Source organism: Elaeis guineensis, chromosome 16 (genome assembly GCF_000442705.2).
Source record: "Elaeis guineensis isolate ETL-2024a chromosome 16, EG11, whole genome shotgun sequence".
Classification (NCBI taxonomy): Eukaryota; Viridiplantae; Streptophyta; class Magnoliopsida; order Arecales; family Arecaceae; genus Elaeis; species Elaeis guineensis.
Window position 1 is genome coordinate 10,422,726 of NC_026008.2, and position 27,520 is coordinate 10,450,245.

At 41.5% G+C, this 27,520-nt stretch overlaps 1 long non-coding RNA gene across 1 annotated transcript in view; it reads right to left on the minus strand.

The window, feature by feature from the left end:
- Positions 1–1,596: 1,596 nt before the first annotated feature.
- LOC105034145 (uncharacterized) overlaps positions 1,597–27,520 on the minus strand; it is a 35,243-nt gene continuing 9,319 nt past the window's right edge. The window contains exon 4 of the long non-coding RNA XR_830105.3: positions 1,597–1,897. This is a non-coding gene — a long non-coding RNA (uncharacterized lncRNA). The remainder of the gene's footprint in view (positions 1,898–27,520) is intronic.

Below are 27,520 nucleotides of genomic sequence, written 5' to 3' on the forward strand. Positions count from 1 at the left end.
GAGGGGCTTGGTTGGTGCCCCATAGATCTGGAGATATAAGGTTGAGCAAGAAACTAGAGCCAAGACTGAATACTATAGAGAAAAAGCAGTTTTAGAGATCTAGATCGACTCAGATTGAGACTGGATCAACTATGTCTCAGAGGAAGGGCCAAACAGAAAGATAGATTTCGAAAACCTGAGGCTAGCAAAATAACGGAGCCGACTCAGTCACAATAATTGAGCCAGCTCAATCTGAGACTGAGCCAGCTCAGTTATGCGAACAGAACTGTGTGAATTTTTTGTTTGGAACTAGGATCAAATTTGATCCTTGGGGTCTTAAGGTCTGGTTTGAGAGGTTTTTAGGGGGCTAACCAAGAGTTTGGATTAGGATTAAGTCCAAGAGATGAGAGCATATGAGACATGAGTGTACATAGACTCGGTGACTGCTTTCATGTATAGGTGAGCCTAGGAAGTTTTTTGGACTTGAATTATTTGACCCATTATATTGGGTACATATACAGATATTATAACATCAAGAAATAGTGGAATCAAAAGAGTAGCTTTTTCTCCTGAAAATCCTAGCCATCTCTTTCTCTCCTTCTCTCTCCCAAGTTTTGCACGCCGCCCCAAGGGCATCACGCATGCCCCCCTTCCTTAGAAGGGGGTGTGTGGTATTAGGGATCAAGCTCAGATCTAGGGCTTGATGATTGCTGTCCTTAAGAAGGATCCATCGTAGATTTCCTTAGATCCATGCGGGTGAATATGGTATTGGTATCACTACAACAAATAATACAATTAACGACCAAAAAAATCATCGCAAAAAGACAATTTTGGTTGCTAAAAACTTTTAACAACCAAAAAATATGATCGATAATTTGATCATGTAAGCCCCATCGACAATTATCTTTTGCGACCGATTTTGTATTTGGTTGGAAAATATGGATGTAAGGTGACCAAACCAGATGGAGTTGGTTGGAAAATATGGATGTAAGGTGACCAAACCAGATGGAATTGGAAAAAATGAATTCTTTCAACGATGAATTATTTGGTTACAAAATAATCAATTTTTTGTCACAAAAAGATGATATTGGCCAACAAAAACTTAACAACTATTGCATGTGACACTTCATTCGCCATCGAAATAATTGGTCGCAAAAAATCTTATCATTACCAACAATTTATTTTGGTCGTGAAAGGTTGAGAAAGATCGAACATCTGTTGTATGAAACAAGTCATTCGCCACCAAAATAATTGGCCGCAAAATATCTTACCGTTACCTACCAACTGTTTTGGTCACAAAAAATTTAGTAGATCATGCACAACCAATTACTTTGGTGGGCATTGAACTGCAGTGATTATTATAAAAACCATACCAACCAACTTTTTGGTTGCAAAAAAGCAAAGAGTTTTAACAACCAACTTTTTGGACGGGAAAAGTTCTTTTTTTTTTTTTTTTTTTTTTGCCAGCATATCTATTAGATATCTTTGCATGTTCCTGGTGTACCTATTTAATCTCTCTACATATTCTTGGTATCACATAATATTCAAACATATATTTCCACTAATATATCATCTCTTTGTAACTAAGAATCCACAAAATCAATCAAACTTGACATATTGCAAGTGAAGTACATCCAAATGCTTCTAATTGTAAATATAAATTGTCAATACATACAATAATCTATAACATACATCCATAATGTCCAAACTATCATTACAGAAAATTGCTCACATAAAAAAATACAGACACTGATTCTTCAAAAGATCAAACATATGCACAAATAGGTAACAAATTGGCCGAATAGCACGAGTTGGATCTGGCAAAATTCCAACTTCAGTTGATGTTGTTAGTCAGCAACCTGCAAGACCCAAAATCAGCAACCTGCAAGGTCCAAAATCAGCACCCAAAATCAGCAACCTGCATGACAAGTACACAAATAATATAAGAAACTTAAAGATACATAATCTCTGCAGAAGTTAACTTATACTTTTACCTTCAAATTAAAAATAAAAGACCAACATGAACAACCTGTTTTCAGGACACAAATATTTGTACCAATAGTAATTGAGAATGATACATAATACTGATTTCCATCTCTAGCGATGTAAGGTTGTAGAGAAACGGCTATAACAATATCCATCATTTTCATCTCAAGCATCATACAAAATCAAACCATTTTCAATGACATTATACCACCTGAATAATAGGAGACAGTGATAATTCATGTACTTAAACAATATGTACTTAAACAAGCACATCGACTAAAGAGACATTATGTGCGACAACTAATTAATGCGTCTTCTTTTGCACTACAAGCACCGAACGGGATATTGAACTAGAGCAAACCAAGATAATTGTGCTGAACTACAAAAATTAACAAGATGCCTGAGTGGAGAATTAAAAGAATATCTAACTTTTTACTATTTCAGAGGTAAATGGTTCCCAATCCCTGCCATTAAAAGAAAAAAAAATCAAAATCATGCAGAACATCTCCAGCCCAGTCAGCATGCCTAAACACGAGAACAACTTCAGTCATAGACAAATTGCAAAATAATGCAAAAGGCATCATCAGGAATGTAAACACATGGTACAGTATGATTTTAGATCAGAAGAATCTAGCACTACTACCATAGGCAGGAATATTTATAGAGAGACCAAAGACATTGAAAGAGAGCACCTGCAAAACAACAATTTGTCTTAGCAAAAGGTTTATACAATAGATATGATTTGGATCTCACACGCCTCAAATTCTTAGCAACAACAACATACAAAACTGTATAGTGGGACATGCATTTTGTTCAACAAGCATAAAACATGCACTGCATTAATTTCTATTTACCATAGATAGTGCCAGGAGGCTCTCAATCACCAATGTACCTAGATATCTAACGAAAATACTCAAAAGAAGTGCAAAAACATGAATGCAAACACAAGTTTTAAATGTTCTGGTCTTCTCACTTTCTTAAAAACTTGGCTGTTCGCAGATTACTAAGACTCAAAAGAAGCTTAGACAAATATACTAGCATTACACTAGCTTGTTTCTAAGAAAAGCTGCAAGAATTCATGACCATAGCAAGCAGATTTATAATCTTATTGTTATGACCCGGACCCAAGCCCAATCTAAAACCTAGTTTAATAGAAGAACACCAATCTCAAAGCACAAAAAAAAAAAAGAAAAATAAATAAAGGCAAACAAGGCACGAACGGGAGGACTTCTCCCGTTAGGAGTCTGCTTTTGATCCAAAGAAGGAATCAAATCTCGTTCAAACTCAAACTCCTCCCAATAAAGTGAAAACCCCTCTCCCTTCCTCGCCCTTTCATTGCCGAGATCCATTGATTTTCTCCCCGTTCTTCCCAAGTTCTTTCCAGTTCTTGATCTCGGTTTGAAGAATTTTGTCGCGGTTTTGAGGTCCAAAGATCCCGAAGAACTCAGGTGTAATCCTTTAAGAAGTGTCTCTTTGATCTCTTTTTTAAATTTAGACTGAGATTTTAGATTTTTATTTGCTGTATTTTGAAAGAAAATTGGAATTTTGGAAACCCCATTTTATCGCCCATTTTCATGCTTTTTCTGATGCCATCTGGCGCCATCCATCGCCCGCAAGCTTCGATCGGGGGGGCGCCACGACTGTGCCACCTTGGGTTGAACCCCCCTCTCGCTGTTCCCCGGTGAGACTTCCATGAGATCGGGAAGGAGAAGGGGGACCACGGTCTCCTGTTCTGTTTAAATGAAAGAAGAAGAAGAGAGAAAGAAAAAAGAAAAAAAAAAAGAAAGGAAAAAAAAAATATATATATATATAAGGATTTTTTTTTAATAGCTTAGATTGATTAATCGAAAATCTTGGATGCTACCACCTAGTAAATCCATGTGGGGACATTGGATTTTAAGAATTTTATTTTAATTATGATGAAATTTTGATCAAATTTAGAGGAGGATTTTCAGGATTAATAGAATCTATAGTATAGATTGCTTTTGAGATAAATAGTATTTTATCTTTACTGAATTTATCTGACAAATTATAAATTGATAAATTTTGAATCGTATTAATTCATGATATGCATACGATTGAAGATATTTTTTTAAAAATTAATTATGATTATGTATAACCACAAAGAATGATACAATTGATTGATTCGAATGTCATTTATTTATATTATTATTGAAATAAATATATGAAATTGAAAGATGATATGATTTGACAACCTGACTATGTAAAGAACCCCGCTAATGAGGGTTAATACGTTAGCAATTGATTTATCCTGAGAGTTTATGTCGCCAACGAGACCAGCGACAAACCGCCAATGAGACCAACGGTTCCGAAAGACCTTGCATACTTCACCATCAAGAACAAGTACCCGGTGCTCCTGATTTCAGATTTGTTTGATCGTTTATCCAAGGCTGCATACTTCATCAAGTTGGATCTACGATTAGGCTATTAGCAAGTGAGAATTGCTAAAGGAGATGAGCCTAAAACCACTATGGTTACGAGGTATGGATCCTATGAGTTCCTTGTCATGTCGTTTGGTTTGACAAATACACCTGCAACTTTCTGCAACTTCATAAATGATGTCTTTTATGATTATATCGATCAGTTTGTGGTTATTTATCTAGATGATATAGTCATATATAGTGATTCTTTAGAAGAACACCAAAAGTACCTTAAGTTGGTATTCAATCGGCTGAGGGAACATAAGTTGTATGTAAAGAGGGTAAAGTATGAATTCTGCAGCAAGGAAATTAATTTTCTTAAGCATGTGATAGGCAATGGCATGATGAAGATGGATCGGAAGGTGCAGGCCATTTTGGATTGGACAAAGTTGCCGAGTTGAGGAGTTTTCTTGGTTTGGCCTACTATCGCAAATTCGTGGCTGGCTATTCCAAAAAAGCTGCCCCATTGACAAATCTATTGAAGAAGGATCGACCGTGGATCTTGACTGAAAGGTGTCAAGAGGCCTTCGAGGGATTGAAGGTGACTGTTTCTTTGGAACCGATACTCAAGTTGCCTGATTTTATGAAGCCTTTTGAAGTGCATACCAATGCCTCCGATAAGGTTGTTGGGGGTGTGCTGGTGCAAGAGGAACATCCGATTGCCTTTGAAAGTTGAAAACTCAAGGAGGCAGAACCGTAATATTCTGCCCATGAGAAAGAGATGCTGGCAGTGGTGCATTGCTTGAGGACACGGTGGGTCTACCTATTGGGTATCAAGTTCGTGGTGAAAACTGATAATGTGGCTAACACATTTTTCTTGATATAGAAAAAGCTGTCTCCTAGACAAGCTCGGTAGCAGTTCTTAACTGAATATGACTTGGAGTGGGAGCATAAACCTAAGAAGCATAACCAGATTACTGATGCCTTGAGTCGGAAAGGTACCGTGAAAGTGGCTGCTGCCATTTCCTCTGTTGAAGCAGACTTCACCGACAAGATTCGGATGGCGGCTCAGTCGGATAAAGGCTACCAAAAGTTGCTTCAACAAGTTCGGGATGGTGTGACCCGAGATATTGGGTTGAAGACAGTCTATTGATGGGTAAAGGCAATAGACTATATATCCCTGAAGACGGAGGACTGAGGAGACAACTCATGAGGGAGTCCCATGATTCCCGATGAGCGGGACACCCGAGAAGGGAGTGCATGATGGCTCTCGTCCCGTACATTCGTATGGGCGAAGATGGAGGACATTGAGGCTTATGTCTAGTCTTGCTTGGTGTGCTAGCAAGACAAGGTGGAGAGGCGCAAGAAGGTGGGTCTCCGACAACCATTGCCTATTGCGAAGAAGCCATGGGTTTCGGTATCCATGAACTTCATCAGTGACTTTCCTAAGATTGAAGGTATGTCTTCTATCATAATGGTTGTAGATCGCTTCTCCAAGTATGCTGTTTTTGTCCCAGTGCCAAAAGCATGTCCAGCGGAAACTGCTGCAGACTTGTTCTACCAAAATATGGTGAAACATTTCGAATTGCCTTCAGATATTATCAGTGATAGAGATGCTCAGTTCACGAAGAGATTTTGGACCTATCTCTTCCAATTGATGGGTTCTGAACTGAAGTTCTCCACAGCAAACCATCCTCAAACTGATGGTTAGACGGAGAGGGTAAATACTCTGCTGGAGGAGTATCTCAAGCACTATGTGACAGCCAGCCAAAGAAATTGGTTGAAGCTGTTAGACACTGCTCAGTTCTGCTACAATCTTCATCTGTCTTCTGCAACAGGGTTCAATCCTTTTGAGTTGGCGACTGGACAACAACCTCTTATCCCTCAAGAAGTTACCTTGCAGAAATCTGGGGGAATTTGTCCAGCAACCTATCGATTTGCTCGAAATCAGCAGGAAATGCTGGAAGAGGCGCAAGACAATCTCAATAAGACAGTGAGAAGGATGAAGAAATATGCAGACAAAGGGCGCAAGCCATTGAAATTCGGTGTGGGGGATAAAGTTCTCCTGAAACTGACTTAAATTTGAAAAAAGATCAACAGTAAGAAGGTACACCGAGGCCTGATTCCAAGGTATGATGGATCCTTTGAAGTGGTGAAGATGGAAAATGTCGGATGGAAAATGTCGCCTATCAGTTGCATCTGCCAGAAAGACAAAAGGTACACCAACCTTTCATATGAGTTATCTAAAGCCTTTTTATGAAGATGTAGATCCTTCAAGGATTCAGGTGCAACAAACCTCACCAACAATAAGGCAACAATTTGACAAAGAGGTGGAGAAAGTTCTTGACCACCGGACTTTGGGACACAGCAAGAAGAATAGAAGGACCGAGTATTTGGTCCAATGGAAAGAAAAATCAGAGAACGAAACTAGTTAGGAGAAAGACTTTATTGTAGCAGTTTGGAGAGGCAATCCAAACTTACCTGTCATGCCTCCCTCCGAGGACGTTGGGATTTTCGGGTGGAGGTGGTTTGTCAGTCCTATTTAGCTAACTTTTGAGATGGCACGGGCTGATGCCTTTGCCGTGCCAATTCCAAGTGCGCAGAGGCTTGACGGGAGCTCTACAAGAAAAAAACATGATCTGATGCTCAGATGGCCAAGCCAAGTATTGGCACTAGCAGACGGGTGCCAAGATGCAGCAGCACGCAACACCATAGCATGGTGCGTGCAAGGGTGTGCATGGCAGCGCGCGCAAAGGTGCCACAGCAGGGCACGCCGTGCAGCAAGGTGCATGTGGCAAGCACTGCACCGACGCGGCAGTACGCCCGCAGCAGCAGCACGTGCGTGACAACAGCGCTCACGCGCAGCGGGGCACACGCGGCAACAGGGCGTGCGGGGCAACAACACGTGCACAGCAGAGGCGCGACAGCAGTGCGCCACAAGGTCGCGCAGGGCACACGACACCGCACACACACATGGGCGCGTACAACCGGACGCATGCGCGCATGAGCTCGCAAGGGTGCACATCCTGGCACTCGAGCGCATGCAGCCTGGCACTTGGGCGCGCACAGCCTGGGGCTTTGGCGTGTAGTTGGCATGTTGGACGGAATTCTGAGTTGGCCGATGGTTGCCTTCGATTGTCTTGGCCAGTTGCTGTCCAGCAACAGTTTGGAAGAGTTTTCAGCAGTTGACTCCTAACTCCTTGGAGCAGTTTGCCTCCAAATAGATGGGAGACTGTTCCAAGTTGGTTCCCAGCGGTTGGGTGAAGTTGTCCACTGCCTATGTATGACATGCTTGCTGGCTTGTAGCTGGCAGGAGTGAGTGAGCGTGGGATATTCTGAGAGACTGTGGGCGGGTCTCTATTATCTAGAATTTTGTGAAAATTGAAATAAAATCCTTGATACTTCCTCTATGTGCCTTGATATCTTGTCCCCATTTCACTTGGTGTGTACATCTTATGGGGTGGGGAGTGTTGAGAGGCTGAACTAGACAACAGTCTAGTGCCGCACAAGGCTTGTATTCTTGCAAAAATTTTTGGACAAGAATCAGCCCGGCTGAACTAGACAACAGTCTAGTGCCGCACAAGACTTGTATTCTTGCAAAAATTTTTGGACGAGAAATTCTTGTGGAATAAGTCCCTGACCAAAAGCCCTTTAATGGCATTCGGAGTGCCAAAAATCTGGAGAATTTTTTGTGGGACATGAAGCAATATTTCAAGGCTGCGCATGCTCCTAAGATTGTGCGGCACTAGACTGTTGTCTAGTTCAGCCGGGCTGATTCTCGTCTAAAAATTTTTGCAAGAATACAAGCCTTGTACCGCACTAGACTACTGTCTAGTTCAGCCTCTCAACACTCCCCACCCCATAAGATGCACACACCAAGTGGAATGGGGACAAGATATCAAGGCACAGAGAAAATATCAAGGATTTCCTTTATTTCAATTTCCACAAAATTTTGGATAATAAAGATCCACCCACAGTCTCTCAGAATATCCCACGCTCACACACTCCTGCCTGCTATAAGCCAACAAGCATGGCATACATAGGCGGTGGACAACTTCCCCCAACCGCTGGAAACCAACTTGGAACCGTCTCCCATCTATTTGGAGGCAAACTGCTCCAAGGAGTTGGGAGCCAACTGCTGAAAACTCCCAAACTACTGCTGGACAGCAACTGACCAAGACAACCAAAAGCAACCACCGGCCAACTCAAAATCCTATCCAACATGCCAACTGCACACCAAAGCCCTAGGCTGCACGCGCCCAAGTGCCAGGCTGCATGCGCTCGGGTGCCAAGCTGCGCACCCTTACGAGCTCATGCGCACACGCGTCTGACCATGCGCGCCCATGCGCATGTGCTGCCGCCGCGTGCCCTGCGCCCTTGCGTGCGCATTGCTACCGCACCCCTACTGTGCACGAGTGCTGTTGCCGCACGCGCCCCACTACTGCGAGCTCGCTACTACCGCGCGGGTGCAATGCTTGCCGCACGCACCCTGCTGCGCGGCGCGCCCTGCCGTGGCGCCTTTGCATGCACTGCCATGCGCACCCTTGCGCCTGCCATGCCATGATGCCACACGCTGTTGCATCTTGGCATCCATCTGCTGATGCCAATACTTGGCCTGACCATCCGAGCACCAGGCCATGCTTTTTCCCTGCAGAGCTCCTGTCAAACCTCTGCACACTTAGAATTGGCACGGCAAAGACATCAGCCCGTGCCATCCTAAAAGCCAGCTAATGGAACTGTGACAAACCACCCTCAGCCGAAGATCCCGATGTCCTCGGAGGGAGGCGTGACAGGTAAGTTTAGATTGCTTCTCCAAACTGTCATAATAAAGTCTTTTTCTCCCAACTAACCTCGTTCTCTGATTTCCCTTTCCATTGGACCAAATACTCGATCCATCTATTCTTCTTGCTATGTCCCAAAGTCCGATGGTCAAGAACTTTCTCCACTCCTTATCAAACTGCTGTCTTATTGTTGGTGGGGCTCGTTGCACCTGAATCCTTGAAGGATCTGCATCTTCATAAAAAGACTTTAGATAACTCACATGAAAGATTGGGTGTACCTTTAGCCTTTCCGGTAGATGCAACTGATAGACGACATTTCCCACCTTCACCACTTCAAAGGGTCCATCATACTTTGGAATCAAGCCTCGATGTACCTTCTTACTGTTGATCCTTATCCAAATTTGGGGAGTCAGTTTCAGCAGAACTTTATTCCCCACACCGAATTCAAATGGCCTGCGCTCTTTGTATGCATATTTCTTCATCCTCGCTGTCTTATTGAGACTATCTTGCACCTCTTCCAACATTTCCTGCTGATTTCGGACAAATCGATAGGTTGTGGACAGATTCCCCCAGATTTCTGCAAGACAACTTCTTGAGGGGTAAAAGGTTGTCGTCCAGTCGCCAACTCAAAAGGACTGAATCCTGTTGCAGAAGATCGATGAAGATTGTAGCAGAACTGAGCGGTGTCTAACAGCTTCAACCAATTCCTTTGGCTAGCTGTCACATAGTGCCTTAGATACTCCTCCAGCAAAGCATTCATCCTCTCCGTCTGACCATCAATTTGAGGATGGTTTGCTATGAAGAACTTCAGTTCAGAACCCATCAATTGGAAGAGATAGATCCAAAATCTCCCCATGAACCGGCATCTCTATCACTGATAATATATGAAGGCAATCCGAAATGTTTCACCATATTTCAGTAGAACAAGTCTGCAGCAGTCTCCGCTGGACATACTTCTGATATTGGGACAAAAACAGCATACTTGGAGAAGCGATCAACAACCACCATGATAGAAGACATACCTTCAATCTTAAGAAAGCCACTGATGAAGTCCATAAATACCGAAACCCATGGCTTCTCCGCAATAGGCAATGGTTGTAGGAGACCCGGCTTCTTGCGCCTCTCCACCTTGTCTTGCTGGCACACCAAGCAAGACTGAACATAAGCCTCAATGTCCTCCATCTTCGCCCATACGAATGTATGGGACGAGCCATCATGCGCTCCCTTCCCGAGTGTCCCGCCCACTGGGAATCATAGGACTCCCTCATGAGTTGTCTCCTCAGTCCCCCGCCATCATGGACATATAGTCTATTGCCTTTACCCATCAATAGACCATCTTCAACCCAATATCTCCAGGTCACACCATCCCGAACTTGTTGAAGCAACTTTTGGTAGCCTTTATCTGACTGAGCCGCCACCCGAATCCTATCGGTGAAGTCTGCTTTAACAAAGGAAATGGCAGCAGCCATTTCCACGACGCTTTTTCGACTCAAGGCATCAGCAACCTGATTATGCCTCCCAGATTTATGCTCCCATTCCAAGTCATTTTCAGCCAAGAACTTTTGCCACCGAGCCTGTCTAGGAGACGGCTTTTTCTGCGTCAAAAAAAAATGTGTTAGCTATATTATCAGTTTTCACCACGAACATGATACCCAACAGGTAAACCCGCCATGTCCTCGAGTAATGCACCACTGCCAGCATCTCTTTCTCATGGATAGAATATCGCTGTTTCACCTCCTTGAGTTTTCAACTTTCAAAGGCAATCGGATGTCCCTCTTACACCAGCACACCCCCAATAGCCTTATCGTAGGCATCAGTATGCACTTCAAAAGATTCATAAAATCAAACAACTTGAGGTTCAGAAGAAACAACCACCTTCAATCCCTCGAAGGCCTCTTAACACCTTTTAGTCCAAACCCACGACTGATACTTCAATAAATCTGTCAATGGGACAGCCTTCTAAGAATAGCCAGCCACGAATTTGCGATAGTTTTTGGCCAAACCAAGAAAACTCCTCAACTCGACAACTTTGGTAGGTGCTGCCGATCCAAAATGGCCTACACCTTCCGATCCATCTTCATCGTTCCATTGCCCACCACATGCCCAAGGAAATTGATTTCCTTGCAATAGAATTCACACTTTTCTCTTTTTACATACAACTTATGTTCCCTCAACCGATTGAATACCAACTTAAGGTGCTTTCGGTGTTCTTCCAAAGAATCACTATATATGACTATATCATCCAGATAAATAACCACAAACTGATCGATATAATCATAAAAGACATCATTCATTAAGTTGCAGAAAGTTGCAAGTACATTTATCAAGCCAAACGGCATGACAAAGAACTCATAGGATCCATACCTCGTAACCATAATGATGTTGCTGGATTGCGACCATAAAGGTTCAGCGGCTTCATTTTGAGGCACCCCAATCATTGCCTCCAACCAGGACAATCTTTCACAGATAGCTTCCATGTTGTTGCCACCCGTTCGCATGAGCACCACCTCTACGCTCACTATTTTGGCACTGAAATTTGGCCAAGATTCCACCGATGGAACCTTGAAAATGGCTCTGATACCAACTGTCACAGGACTGATTCTCTCCCAAAAATTTTTTCAAGAATACAAGTTTTGTGCGACACTAGACTGTTGTCTAGTTTAGCCTCTCAACACTCCCCACCCCATAAGATGCACCCACCAAGTAGAATGAGGACAAGATATCAAGGCATATAGAGGAAATATCAAGGATTTCTTTTATTTCAATTCTCACAAAATTTTGGATAATAGAGACCCGCCCACAGTCTCTCAGAATATCCCACGCTCACCCATTCCTGCCTGCTACAAGCCAGCAAGCATGGCATACATAGGTGATGGACTTCCCCCAATCGTTGGAAACCAACTTGGAACCATTCTCCATCTGTTTGGAGGCAAATTGCTCCAAGGAATTGGGAGTCAACTGCTGAAAACTCCCCCAAACTACTGCTGGACAGTAACTGACCAAGACAACCGAAGGCAACCACCGGCCAACTCAGAATCCCGTCCAACATGCCAACTACACCTCAAAGCCCCAAGCTGCGCGCGCTCGGGTGCCAGGCTGCATGCGCTCGGGTGCCAGGCTGCACACCCTTGCGAGCTAATGCGCGCACACGTCCGGCCATGCGCGTCCATGCGCGCATGCTACCGCGCGCACCCTACTACGCGGCGCATCCTGCTGTGGCACCCTTGCGCGCGCCATGCCAGGTGCCGCACACTACTGCATCTTGGCACCCGTCTGCTGGTGCCAATACTTAGCCTGGCCATCTGAGCACCAGACCATGCCTTTTCCTTGCAGAGCTCCCGCCAAGCCTCTGCACACTTGAAATTGACACGACAAAGGCATTTGCCCGTGTCACCCCAAAAGCCAGCTAATGAGACTGACAAACCACCCCCACCCGAAGATCCCGACATCCTCGGAGGGAGGCATGACAGATAAGTTTGGATTGCCTCTCCAAACTGCCACAATGAAGTCTCTTTCTCCCAACTAGCCTCGTTCTCTGGTTCTCCTTTCCATTGGACCAAATACTCGATCCTTCTATTCTTCTTACTGTCCCAAAATCCGATGGTCAAGAACTTTCTCCACCTTGTCAAACTATTGTCTTATTGTTTGGCCGAGATTCCACCGATAAAGCCTTAAAACTGGCTCTGATACCAACTGTCACAGGGCTGATTCTCACCCAAAAATTTTTGCAAGAATACAGCTTACCGTAAAAAGATACGCGATGTTATTACCCTGCCACAGGAAAAATATAGTCATAGTTTGTGATTGATAAGAAGAACTTAAGAAATTTGATAAATTTGAGATGACAAACGTAAGTTGAATTTGTGATGAACTGAAAATTGATATATGAATATTTGATGGTGCGATAAATTAAATTATGAATTCTTGAACTCATATGTTTATTATATTATTATCAGTAAATTGATATGTATAACATTATTATCTGATTTATTCAGTTAAAGGTATACATTACTTACTGGGCTATTTAGCTCATGATGAGTTTTCTATTTTTTTATAGATTCAAAAAATTAGCATGATGCGGAATTTCTATTGGGAGTGCGATTAAAGACGGAATTAGCTTACCATATTTGATTTAGAATTCCTCAGAATTGATACAAGATCTTATTTAATGTTGACCTTGTCAAACATTCATCTTTCTTTTGACATAGAGTTTTAATTTTATTATTTGAATTAAGATTTGATCATTAAATATTGAAATTTATTCCACTATTTGTTTATGATATCATGATGAGATGCCTTGTATGCTTATGGAAAGAATTTTTTATAAGTATACAGTGGTTGTCACGACCTCTGGCTCACAATCTCGGATCGTAGGCATGACAATTTATATGATATCAGAGCATATGTAGATAGATAAAGACAGAATTTAATATAGAATGAGTGATGGATAGACATTAGGGATATTGGGATGTTAGTTTATGATGATTATAACTTGACCTATCTTAAATAAGTTTATGACTTTATTAAAGATAAGTTATCATCCCAATTTGAGATAGATCAATATGCCTCCACAATGAATGAAGAATACTCAAGGAGCTGCAAGAAAGACATCAAACCCATTTGGTGATGACACTCCCCAACTGAATAGTGGCACCCCTCAACAAGAGAGAATCATTGACCCCACTGAAAGTACTCCAACGGTGCAGCAAGAGCCGAACATGACCCAGATAATGCAGACCCTAGTTAGAGTAGTGCAGACACAGTAACAGTTGTTTCAACAACAACAACAAACACAACATGCATCGCCACATCAGCATCCCCCACCACCACATGGACATGGAGAATATTCAGTGCAGAGAAACAACATTGTGGAGTTTAAGAAGCTGGCTCCTCCAGCCTTCAGAGGGACCATCAAGCGATTAGAAACTGACAACTGGATTATGGAGATGGAGAAGGTGTTTGCCGTGCAAGAGTGCCATGACGATGAAAAGATCCGCAACACAGCGTATCTGTTAAAAGATGAGGCATACAACTAATGGCGGATACTTGAACAGAAATATGAACATGATAGGATACCACTCATCTAGAAGAGATTTCGAGGCGAATTCTTTGACAAATGCTTTCCTCAAAATGTTAGAACAGAAAAAGCAAGAGTTCATTCATTTGAAATAGGAAAACAGATCCATGCAGAGTATGAAGCTAAATTCACGGAGTTGGCCAAGTTTATTCCAAGATTGATTGAAATTGAACAAAATAGAGTACATAAATTTAAAATGGGGCTGAAGATGAAAATTAAAAAACAAATCGTACCCGATGAGTTAACTACTTATGCCTCAATTATGAATAAAGCTTTAATAATTGAAAGAGATTACTGAAGCGCATGCTGAGAGAAAACGGAATCAAAAGAAGAGAAATAGATTTGGTGAAACTCAAGAATGAAATCAGAACAATAAAGATCCAACAAAGAAGCCAGCAAATGATAAGAGTCGTGAGAATGAGGCGGATAGATGTTTGAGATGCAGCCGAAGAGATTATAAGTCTTCTAATTGCCTATAGAATACTGATTCTTGTTTTAACTATAAACAGAAGGGATACAAAATTGCTGATTACCCTCAGAGAAACGAAGATAGATCCACTCAAACAAAAGATGGAGGTCAAAAGCCGAAAACTCAAGGAAGAGTTTATGTACTCACACAACAGGATGCTCAGGCCTCCAATACTGAGACAACATGATATAATATGTGAATCTATGAAAACTAAATTATATGTTGAAACACCAGTAGATGATATTTTGAGTACCCAAACTATATGCAAGTCATGTAGTATTAGAATAGAAGAAAGAGAATTACCAACAGATTTGATGGTTCTAGATATGCATGATTTTGATGTCATTCTAGGAATGGATTGGCTTGCTACTTATCATGCCTCTGTGGACTGTCATGAAAAAAGAGTAAACTTTCAAATACCGAATGAATTAATATTCAGTTTTGATGGAAGTACAGAAATCACCTCTTTACGTATCATTTCATTTGTGCAAGCTAGACAGATGCTAAGAAAAGGATGTAGAGGTTATCTAGTTTCGATAAAGAATACAGAACATAATGAATTGAGGTTATAGGATATTCCTATTGTGAATGAATTTTTGGATGTATTCATTGATGATTTACTCGAACTACCACCGAATAGAGAATTGAATTTACCATTGAGTAGGCACCTAATGCGGGTCTGATTTCTAAAGTGCCTTATCGAATGGCCTCCATGGAGTTGAAGGAATTAAAAGATTTGCTACAGGATTTGTTGGATAAGGGTTTTATAAGACCCAATATATCTCCTTGGGGAGCTCCAGTTTTGTTTGTGAAAAAGAAAGATGAAAGTATGAGGCTTTGTATTGACTATAAGGAGTTGAATAAGATTACTATCAGAAATAAGTATCCGTTGCCTCGAATCGATGATTTGTTGCATCAGTTGCAAGGTGCACAAGTTTTTCTAAGATTGATCTTCGTTCAGGATATCATCAATTAAAAATCAAAGCAGAGGACATACCAAAGACTGCATTTAGAACTCATTATGGACACTATGGATTTTTAGTGATACCATTTGGGTTAACCAATGCTCCAGCAGCCTTAATGGATTTAATGAATAGAACATTCAAATCCTATCTTGATAAATTTATTGCCGTGTCATTGATGATATCTTGATATATTCAAAAAACAAATTGGAACATGAGGAACATTTACGGTGTGTACTACAAATATTAAGAAAAGAGAGACTTTATACCAAATTAAAGAAGTGCAAATTTTGGTTAGACAAAATAGCATTTTTGGAACACATCGTGTCTAAAGATAGATTTTCTATAGATCCAACAAAAGTGGAAGCTGTAGTGCAGTGAAACAGACCTACAAATATTTTCGAGATTCAGAGTATTTTGGGAATGGCAGGTTATTACAGACGATTTGTGGAAGAATTCTCTCATATAGCTGCATCTTTGACTCGTCTTACTCCAAAAAGGGTTAAATTTGAGTAGACCAAGGATTGTGAACAAAATTTTCAGGAGTTAAAGCAACGATTAGTTTCAGCCCCTATCCAAGAAATGAAGGATTTACAATATATAGTGATGCATCTAAAAAGGGACTTGACTATGTATTAATGCAACACGGTAAGGTAGTGGCTTACGTCTCAAGACAATTGAAACCATATGATCAGAATTATCCGACACATAATTTGGAGTTAGCAACAATGATTTTTGCCCTAAAAATCTGGAGACATCATTTATACAATGTGCAGTGTGAAGTGTTTACCAATCATAAGAGTTTGAAGTATATTTTTACACAGAAAGAATTAAATATGAGACAGAGAAAATGGTTAGAACTATTGAAGGATTATGATTTAACAATTCATTATCATCCTAAAAAAGCTAATGTTGTTGCTGATACCCTTAGTAGAAAATCTATGAGAAGTTTGGCTATTTTAATCACACATCAACGTCAAATATTGAAGGATATAAAAAAAATTGAAATTAGATATTCAAGTATATGACTCAACAGTATGATTAGCCAACATGAGAGTTCAGCCAACACTTATAGAAAGAATTAAAGTCGCCCAGAATGGTGATCCACAATTAATGAAAATAAGAAATTCAGTGGAAGCTGGTGTTCAATCCGAATTCAAGATATATGATAATAATTCATTGAGATTTGAAAATAGAATTTACATACCCAATGATTCAGTACTCAAACAAAAAATACTTTAAAAAACCCATCATACCGATTATACAGTCCATCCGGAAGGTACTAAGATGTATAAAAACTTAAAAGAAATGTACTAGTGGAATAATATGAAGAGAGAGATCGCTCAATTTGTGGCTCAATATTTGGTGTGTCAACGGGTTAAAGCTGAATATTAGAGACCTGTAGGACTACTTCAACCCCTCGATATTCCAGTATGGAAGCGAAAACATATCACTATAGATTTTGTAACTAGACAACCCAAGACTCCAAGTACTAATGATGCAGCCTGGGTGATTGTAGACCGATTGACAAAGTCTGTACACTTTCTACCAATTAGAGTTGGGTTCACTTTGAAAAGACTAGCAAAATTATATATAAAAAAATTGTAAGACTACATGAAATTTCAGTGACCATTGTATCAGATCAAGACACCAGATTTGTATCACAATTTTGGAAGAACTTACACAAGGCATTGGGAACAAAATTAAACTTCAGTACAGCTTTTCATTCACAAACTGACGACCAGTCAGAGAGAACTATTTAGATCTTAGAAGATATATTGAGAACCTATATTTTAGATATGAAAAGTTCATGGAATGAGCATCTACCTTTGATTGAGTTTGCTTATAATAACAGTTATCTGACTAGCATTGGTATGACATCTTATGAAGCATTATATGGTAGAAAATGCCAATCACCGATTCACTGGAATGATGTTGGCGAGTGGAGAATATTGGATCCTGAACTTGTTCAACAAGCAGTCGAGAAGATTCAATTAATCAAAGAGTGACTTCGGACAGCACAAAGTAGGCAGAAAAGTTATGCAGATAACAGAAGACAGAAATTGAAATTTCAAATTGATGATCATGTATTTCTCAAGGTATCTCCTTCAAAAGGAATCTCAAGATTTGACGTTCGTAGTAAATTGAACCCCAGATATATGGGTCCATTTGAGATTTTGGAAAAATTGGTGAGATAGCTTATAAACTTGCCTTACCACCTTCACTTGCTGGAGTGCATGATGTTTTTATGTTTCTATGTTAAAGAAATATCTGCCAGACCCAAATCACGTCGTGGAACTTGAACCCTTGCAAGCTAGAAAAAATCTATCATGTGAAAAATATCCTGTACGGATAGTGGACCGTAAAGAACAAGTGCTAAGACGTCGTAACATTCCCTATGTCAAAATACAGTAGAGTCATCATTCAAAAAAAGAAGCCACTTGAGAACTGAAGGAAGAAATGAAGCAAAAATATCTCCAGCTCTTCAAGACCACAGGTACAAAAAATTTTGAAGACAATTTCTTTTAGGAGGGAAAGAATGTTGTGACCCAGACCCAAGCCCAATCTAAAACCTAGTTTAATAAAAGAACACCAATTTCAAAGCATAAAAAAAAAAGAAAAAGAAAAAAATGAAAGGAAATAGGGCACGAACGGGAGGACTTCTTCTCTCGTTAGGAGTCTGCTTTTGATCCAAAGAAGAAATCAAATCCCATCCAAACTCAAACTCCTCCCAATAAATTGAAAGCCCCTCTCCCTTCCTCGCCTTTTCATTGCCGAGATTCATCAATTTTCTCGCTGTTCTTCCCGAGTTCTTTCCAGTTCTTGATCTCGATTTGAAGAATTTTGTCGCGGTTTTAAGGTCCAAAGATCCCGAAGAACCCAAGTAATCCTTTAAGAAGTTTCTCTTTGATCTCTTTTTGAAATTTAGACTGAGATTTTGAATTTTTATTTGCTGTATTTTGAAAAAAAAATAGGATTTTGGAAACCCCAGTTTTACCGCCCATTTTCATGCTTTTTTCGATGTCTTCCGACACCATCCATCGCTGGCGAGCTTCAACCGAGGGAGGCCACGGCTGCACCGTCCTGGGTTGAACCCCCCTCTCGCTGTTCCCGAGCGAGACTTCCATGAGATTAGGAAGGAGAAGTGGGACCACGGTCTCCTGTACTGTTTAAATGAAGGAAGAAGAAGATAGAAAGACAAAAAAAAAAAAAGAAAAAGAAAAATAAAGAAAGAAAAAAATATATGTATATATAAAGGTTTTTCTTTAATAGCTTAGATTGATTAATCGGATATCTTGGACGCTACCACCTAGTCAATCTATGTGGGGACATTGGATTTTAAGAATTTTATTTTAATTATGATAAAATTTTGATCAAAGTATGATATTTTGACATACCAAGTTTAGAGGATTTTCAAGATTAATAGGATCTATAGTTTGAATTGCTTTTGAGGCAAGTAGTGTTTTATCTTTATTGAATTTATCTAACAAATTATAAATTGATAAATTTTGAATCGTATTAATTCATGATATGCATACGAATGAAGATATTTTCTTTGAAGTTAATTATGATGATATATAATCATAAAGAATGATACGATTGATTGATTCGAATGTCATATATTTATATTATTATTGAAATAAATATATGAAATTGAAAGATGATATGATTTGACAATCTAACTATGTAAAAGATCCCGTCAATAGAGATTAATACGTTGGCAATTGATTTATCCTGAAGATTTATGTCGCCAGCGAGACTAGCGACATGTCGCCAGCAAGACCAGCAGTTCCAAAGGACCTTGCTGCCAGATCATTTACAGCTTATCGCAAGAAGATACGCAGCGTTATGATCCTGTCATAGGAAAAATATGATCATAGTTCATGGTTAATAAGAAAAACTTAAGAAATTTGATGAATTTGAGATGACAAATATAAGTTGAATTTGTGATGAATTGAAAATTGATATATGAATATTTGATAGTGCGATGAATTAAATTATGAATTCTTGAACTCATATGTTTATTATGTTATTATCAGTAAACTGATATGTGTAACATTATTGCTTGATTTATTCAGTTCAAGATATACATTGCTTACTGGGCTATTTAGCTCATAATGAGTTTTCTATTTTTTTTCAAATTCAGAAAATTAGCGTGATGTAGGATTTCAATTGGGAGTGCGATTAAAGACGAAGTAAGCTTACTTTATTTGATTTAAGATTTCCTCAGAATTGTTGCAAGATCTTATTTAATGTTGATCTTGTCAAACATTTATTTTTCTTTTGACACTGAGTTTTAATTTTGTTATTTGAATTAAGGTATTATCATTAAATATTGAAAGTTATTTTGCTATTTGTTTATGATATTATAATGAGATGCCTTGCATGCTTATGGAAAGAGTTTCTTATGAGTATGCGGCAGTTGTCACGACCTCCGGCTCACAATCTCGGATCGGGGGCGTGGCAATCTTATAGAGCTAAGAATTTACATTTTATAACTGATAAGAAACTTCAAAGATTGTAGACATGTAAATTAATGAAAAGCTTTTAGATAATTAAGTTATGGTGGCATCTTTGTTATCAATGAGAAAGGCTCTTGTTACTGGATTTCTATTTTCTAAGTAGATTGCCCTCCTACCAGACTTTGTCTCTTTTGGAGTCTGGACTGTAGCATCCATGCATCTCTTTAGTACATCTCTTTAGTACATTATGTCTCTTTAAGTACATTATACCATCTCTTTAGTTGATGGCTAATCAACAATCCGTGTTCTCCTTCAAGCAAGGTTTTCATCTCAGTTGAAACCTTCGTTTGTATCAATACCCGCTAGTGACCAATACAATACATAAAATCTTGACCCTAATTATACCATCCATTATAAATATTGATGTTCCAGCATCATTCCCTATCTTCTATAACTATTGGTTAAAAAAAAGACAGACTTAATTACAAGAGAACCTTAGATAAGAAAGTATCAAATCACAAAATTGATAAGGACTCCATAATTGACCAATGAAATAAGTCACCTCATACCAACTCTTGCGTCAGCAAGTTATAGGCTGGATCCTTGATTTTCTACTTAGGAGGTGCAGTGGAGAGCAGTTGTGAGCCTCGTCATCTTATTCTAATATGACCTCCACATGGGATTAATAGCTTGGCATGTGGGTTATACTAGTAAGGAAAGAAGAACGAAGTGTTGTCAAGCTCTAATTTCTTTGTGATTTAGAAGTCCTAACTCCTAAAAGTCGGATGGACCTAAGTGGATCACTTGGCCAAGGTTGGCAAAGGCCTTGACATCACGAGCGGAAGGAAATAGAGAAGCTAGCTTCTCCGGTACCCTAAGTACACATTTAAAAGGCTTACTTTTTGGAGGACTAATCCTCTCATTTAGCTTTAGAAAGAAGCAAAGTAACAGAATTTTTTTATGAGCCATCTGCTATGGCTAATGTGCATAAACTAAGTTCAGATGGTTTGGATCGATCAATAGTGTCAGTACGTAACAATCTAAATCATTAAAGCAAATGTTCTATTCCATTTTGGCAAATTGCCTCACCTGTTGGGATGGCTCCTCTGTCTCATTGCAGGGCACTTTAATTAAGAAAAAATTGTGTTGCATTTTGGGCTAAATACATCTCAAGAGCAGACCAATCTCTCTATCTACAGACTGCATATGCAAAAATTCATACATACATACGTATGAATCTTTTACTAATAACTCCTAAATTTGCAAAAAGTAATCCAATATTTGGTTAATGCAAAATTGTGAATGAAAAATTTGTCTCAAGTATTCCCAAGAGTCTATTGATCATCATCCTAGAACTTTCTCACAAAGCCTTTCTACTTTCTTTTCTTTTTTTTCTTTTCTTTTTTTAATTGGAAAGGACAGGGAAGTCTCCATCCAGCTTCATCACAGAATGTCATGGTTGGCAATTGGACTAAAGTAATCCCTTAGCCGACATCCATCCTGGCCTCCACAACCTACCCCCAACGACTCTTCCACCTAAACCAGAACAATTTTCCCTGCTAAAGTGTCCGTTTGGCCCTCTTACCAAGTAAAACAGTTGTGTCTTTTTTAATTTGACGATTAGCAAATTTAGTATCACCTCATTTCTCAGGTAGGTAAACGGGGCCACAAAATGATCTTCCAAATCTACATTTTTTAAAGAAAATGGTGAACTTGTGCTTACCTCTAGCCTTTCTGCTGAGACTCAGACATGCCAACCTTGAAATTCTTGGTTCTGGTAACAAAGAAATGCAATTAGCATACGATTGTAACATAATGTATTAGCATTATGTTGCCTTATGTTACATATATGCAACTAACTACTAAATCTTATGCTATAATTAAAATTACTATAATGGTCTGGAGCTGAAAAACCATGAAAACTCAATATCAAATGCTTTCCATGTTTCTGAATCAACTGGATGTCTCAACACCTTTCCATCATCTAAATGCTTATCCTTATGCCACCGCATCTCTAAGGCAGCTTTTCTTGACATAAAAAGATGTTGCAACCTCGATTTTAATAGAAAATAATGCAATATCTTATGCGGTACTTTTTTGCCCTTACCATCATTGATTTTCCATCTAGATGTATGACAAATAGGACACTCTTCATGATTTTCGAACTCCTTCCAAAATAATGCACAATCATACTTGCATGCATGAATAGCTAGATATCCCAAACCCAATCCACGCAACACATTTCTTGCCTCGTAGTGGGACTTAGAAAGTATCTCCCCTTCTGGCAATGCTTCTTCCAATAATTCCAGCAACATGTTAAATGATTTGTTGCTCCATTTATTATAAACTTTCAAATGGAGCAACTTCACCAAAAATGACAAAGTAGAAAACTTTGAACAACCTAGATATAATTCTCTTTCAGCATCCCTCAAAAGTTTAGCAAATGTATCTTATGAACCATCATTTACATTAAGGTCAGACACACCATTATCATGACCCATGTGATAATTATTCATGAAATTTCCAAAGTCATCCAGCATTCCGTGGACTCCATCATCCTCCATGTCATTGCATGTCATTCCATCATCATCCCATCATGATCATAAAAAGTTTCATATGCCCTAAGAATTTTAAAGGTTGAACGCTTCCCATGAAATATCCATCTTGTGTAATCTGTATCGATACCTCAAATCAGCAAATGACCATGAACCACATCTTGACTCTTAATATACAGGTTCAAACAATCAATACATGGACATCTAACCTCACACTCTTTACACATATGATCAGCTACGAATTCCATAAAGGCTTGAACTCCCTTAACATACTGTTCAGTCCACTTTTGTGCAGTCATCCAACTCTTATCCATCATGCAAAGATATGTAATACACGAGATAAAAAGTGCAACTGAGTTCTCAAAAATAATCTCTTCGGTTTTTGTATCCGTTCCAACCTCAGAAAAAAAACAAGCCATAAAAAAAAATTAAAAAAACTATTCAACCATCAATGGAATCTAACTACTAAAAAAAATCAGTGCTACACTTCTTTATGCAAATAAACCATCAATGAAATGATAAACTGTTCAACCATTATACTTAAGATTCTTGAAAAAGTGGACTATATTTAGGTGTAGAAGTAGTTTATGAACAAGAGTGGAGGATGAGGGAAAAGGGCACATATGAAAAATATAATTATCTGTAATTCAGAGGAAAATAACAGAAACAACCCGAATCTTAAAGAACCATATTTGATGATTGTTGGTGCAAAAATCCACAGGCGTCGGAGAAGCTGGAGTCAAGGGAGTCGCGGTCGCAGCCGGAACCTGCAAAGGAAGTCTAAACCGGAGTTGGGGGTGCTCCGGCAAGACCCTCCGATGCTCAAGTCAGTTCTCTGCCTCAACAAGAATGGAGTGCTCGAACGGATATTTTTTCAGAGTTTTGAGATAGAGATTAGAGCTTAGAGAATAACGTATCTGAGGTTCCCTTTTTATAGGCGGAGGATATAACAGACTGATAGCGACGTTTGTAACCGCCTGGTAATGGGCCGTTCGAGGCCATAAGGAGTTTGTTACAGAAAGTAGTGGCGTCAAGGGCTGTTCAGAGCCACGTGGAGCTTGTCACGGGGAGTGGAGTAGTGTCTGTTGTCGCGACTTGCCAGAGAGTGGTAGAGCCGCACGGAATCCGTCACAGGAAGTGGAGCAGAGTCGTGACTATTACTGTGGCCTGCCAGGGAGTCCAGGCCTGTCGGCCGAAGCTCGGTTGAGGTGTCTGGCGGAGAGAGGTAGCTCTCCATCTGAGAGGAGCTCGGATGTTGCTGGCGAGCCTTCTACCGTTGGGTGCCTTGGGCGTTAGTACTGCAGGCGAGGGCCATTTGCTGTAGGAGCTCGGTCAGAGGCTTTCCGTAGACGAAGTTCGATTTCACGCAGAATTCGGCGGAAGGTCGACCGGCAGTGGATGTCGGATGGCACTGGAGAGGTTCATCCGCTGGAGGGGTCCGGCTGCTGGAGTCTGTGTCGTAGGAGTTCGTCCGGAATCTGTCCGCTACAGAAGTTCGATCGGAGTCCGATCTCCGTAGAAGTCCGGATGGGGATCATTTGTCAAGAAAGCTCGGCCGAAGCCTGCCTGCGATAAAGTTCGGAAGGAATTCGTTCACAATAGAAGCTCAGGTGGAGGCTTACAGTAGAAATCCGACGTGGACCGCTCGTAGTAGAAATTCGGAGTAGACCGCTTGTAGTGGTAGCTCGGAGCAGACCGCTTGTGGTAGAAATTCGGAGTAGACCGCTTGTGGTGGGGGCCCGGAGTCCGGCCCTTGTCAGAATTCGGATGAGGCCCACCTGCGATAGGAGCTTGGGGCTGAAGTTCGGCTCCCGTAAGAGCTCGGATGAAGTCTACCTGCAGTCGGAATTCGGGGAAGGAGTCCGGCTCCCGTAGGAGCTCGGACGAAGTCTACCTGCAGTCGGAGTTCGGAGAAGAATCCGGCTCCCGTAGGAGCTCGGACGAAGTCTACCTGCAGTCGGAGTTCGGAGAAGAAGTCCGGCTCCCGTAGGAGCTCGGACGAAGTCTACCTACAGTCGGAGTTCAGGGAAGAAGTCCGACTCCCGTAGGAGCTCGGACGAAGTCTAGAAGGTGGTCGACCACCGTAGAAACTTGGATGGAGTCCGTCCGTCGTGGAGAATTCGATCGACACTGGTGGGGGTTTATCCGTCGGCAGGACTTGGGAACGTTGCGGAGGCTCGACCGCCGGAGAAGTTCGGAAAGATGTCGCCGAAGGTCGGACGTCGGTAGAATCCCGGGAGGGTCACTCCTGACACGAACTTCGGCTGGAGGGTATTTTATACCCAACACCAGTCTCCCTACTTCCGAGTTTGAATTTCGAATGAAGTACAGAGAAATTTTCACAGCCGAAGTTGCTCCCTTGAATCCTGTGCACGATCGCCCTCAGATATTTTGGCATTTAATGAGCGCGTGCTGGGATCTTTTCAAATCGGGGCGATCCGAAGAGACTTTTCGGAATTCCCGCTGGGGCGTTGCCCCAGGTATGGCGCAGTAATGGCCTTGTCAGCTGTCAGCCGGTTTTAGCCGCCTGCTGTGGCGAGTGGGACACGTGGCGAACATGGATCGGCCTGGGAAGATCCACGATCATTATAGCACCGGATCCCAGGGTCTATTTAAACCCGCCCTTCCGCCTCCAGGAGTTTCATTCTACCTGAAAGTCCTGTTGGTGCCCGCCTTCTCTCCGAGAGCTCTGACCTTCCTTAGCGTCCGCTTTGGCCCTAGGTGTTCTTCGAGTCATCCCTGTCCCTGCACCTCTGCATCCTTCGAAGCGACTTAAGTTAGTCTCGGAACTTTCGTTCCTTCTCTTGCCATCTAGGTGCCCCTTCTTCTCCATTTTTCTTCTGCCGCATTCCACTTGTTTGGTCCCCCACGAACCTTTCGCCTCTTATTTCGCCTGATCTCTTCGAGATTTTTAGGGTTCTTGCTTGAAATGTCTTCTGGCACCTCCGCCTCTAGCGGTTCTAGGAGCTCGTCTGCCTCAGTCTCCCAGAACCCTCATACTATAGACGAACCCACATGTAGGGCTGGGCTTCGTCCGATTTTTGCGCCGGACGCCATTCCCTGTTCTCTGACTCCGGACGAACTTTTACTGATAAAGGTTCAGTATGGAGTTCCTCCGGAGTACGATCTGAAGCTTCCTGATCCTGCCGACCGGGCTAGCACTCCCCCACCTGGCCGTTTCTACCTGTACCAGGAGGCCTTCCATGCTGGGCTCCGGCTCCCACTTCCATCCTTCGTCGTCGTTCTTTTCCATTTTCTAGACATTTCTTTAACTTCAGTCACGCCGAATTCCTTTAGGTTTTTGATAGGGTTCCTCTCCCTTTGCTATATAGTCGAAGTTCAGCCATCTCTTTCTTTGTTTAGGTATTTTTACACCTTCAAGCGCCACCCCTCGACAAAGGACTGGTGGTACTTCTCCCTCCAGTTCGGCAAGGAGTTGCTGAAAGGTGCTCCCTCTTCTATCCATAACTGGAAGGGGAAGTACCTCTACGTCCAATGTCCGACCTTAGAGCTGGGATTGCTCCCTTGGGGCTCCCTAAGGGACTCTATCCGCCGGGCTCCTAGCCTGGGGGAGGACGACCTTCAGGCCGCCCGGAAGCTTTTTAGTTATCCAACTCCTTCCCTTCCCAACCTTCTGAATGAGCAGTTTCTGTTCAACATCGGCTTAAGTCCCCTGGATCCTGTGAGTATTCCATCTTTCTTTTCTTCTTCTTTTCTTCTTCTCTCCCCCTCTTTCTCTTTTTTTTCTTTTCTCTTTTTTTTTTTTAACTGCGCGTCACCTCTTCCTTTTTCACTCCATTGCTGATCTCTTTTTCTCTCTTTTTTTTTTGCAATGAGCCGCGCCTTGACGCTTTTGTCTCCCGATGGCAGTGTCCCGCTGAAGCACTTCCCTTGCCACAGGGAATTCCGCTGAAGTCCACGATCCGACATCTGAGGAAGAAAGTTCGTCATTTAACAAAAAAGTAGAAGGAGATGGAGGACGAACTTCGCAGGCTGAGGGAGAGTCACTCTGAGGCCACTGAGGAGGCCACTTACTTTCGAAACCTCCACGTGAAGAGGATCATGGAGTACAGCCGGAGGAAAGCGAACTTCGAAAAGGAGCTCGAGGAACATAAGAAGCGCGCCAGCGACCGATCTTGAGCTCAAGCTTCCAAGATCAGCTCTCTTGAAGCGGAGCTGTCGGCTGCACAGGAGAGGATCGACCAGTTGGAAGGAAGCTCGTCCTGGCTTTCGACTCGAGCCGACAGCGACCGAGAATGGTCGAAGAAGTTCTCCGACCTTCAGCAACAGCTCCAGGACGCCGAGGCGAACTATAATGCATACCGGGCCGGCTGATGCAAGCAGGTGGACGACTACAGAAGGAAGCTCAGGATGGCGACCGACGAGGTTGTCCATCTTCAAAGGCAGTTATCTGAAGGAGCCCAGCTTGCTCCTGTTCGGGATCCCGACGAACTCCAATCCCTGAAAGGAACCATAGAAGAGCTATCCATCGCCCTTGAGGAGGGGAAGGCCGAGCTGCAGCAGTTGAAGATCCAGCTGGTATACGAGCAGCAGACGGTCAAAGACGTGGAGGCGGAATCCGAGGTCCTGAGAAAGAGGCTTCAAGAGGCGGAGAACGAAAGCCAACGGTTTCATCGAAGGTATATGGAGATGCTAATGAGGGAGAAAGAATTAGAAGAAGAAGTCGAAAGCTTAAGGCACTTCCTGATGAGGGTCGAAACCGAAAGTTCGAAGTCGGAAGTAAGCCGGGCCCCCTTAGGGCTCTTTTTGCCTTTCATCCTTCTATGTGTCTTCTTTTACCTTTTTTTTTTTTTTTTTGGCCTTCTGGGCTCTGTAACGCATACCTTGTTAACGAAATGAAAAGAAG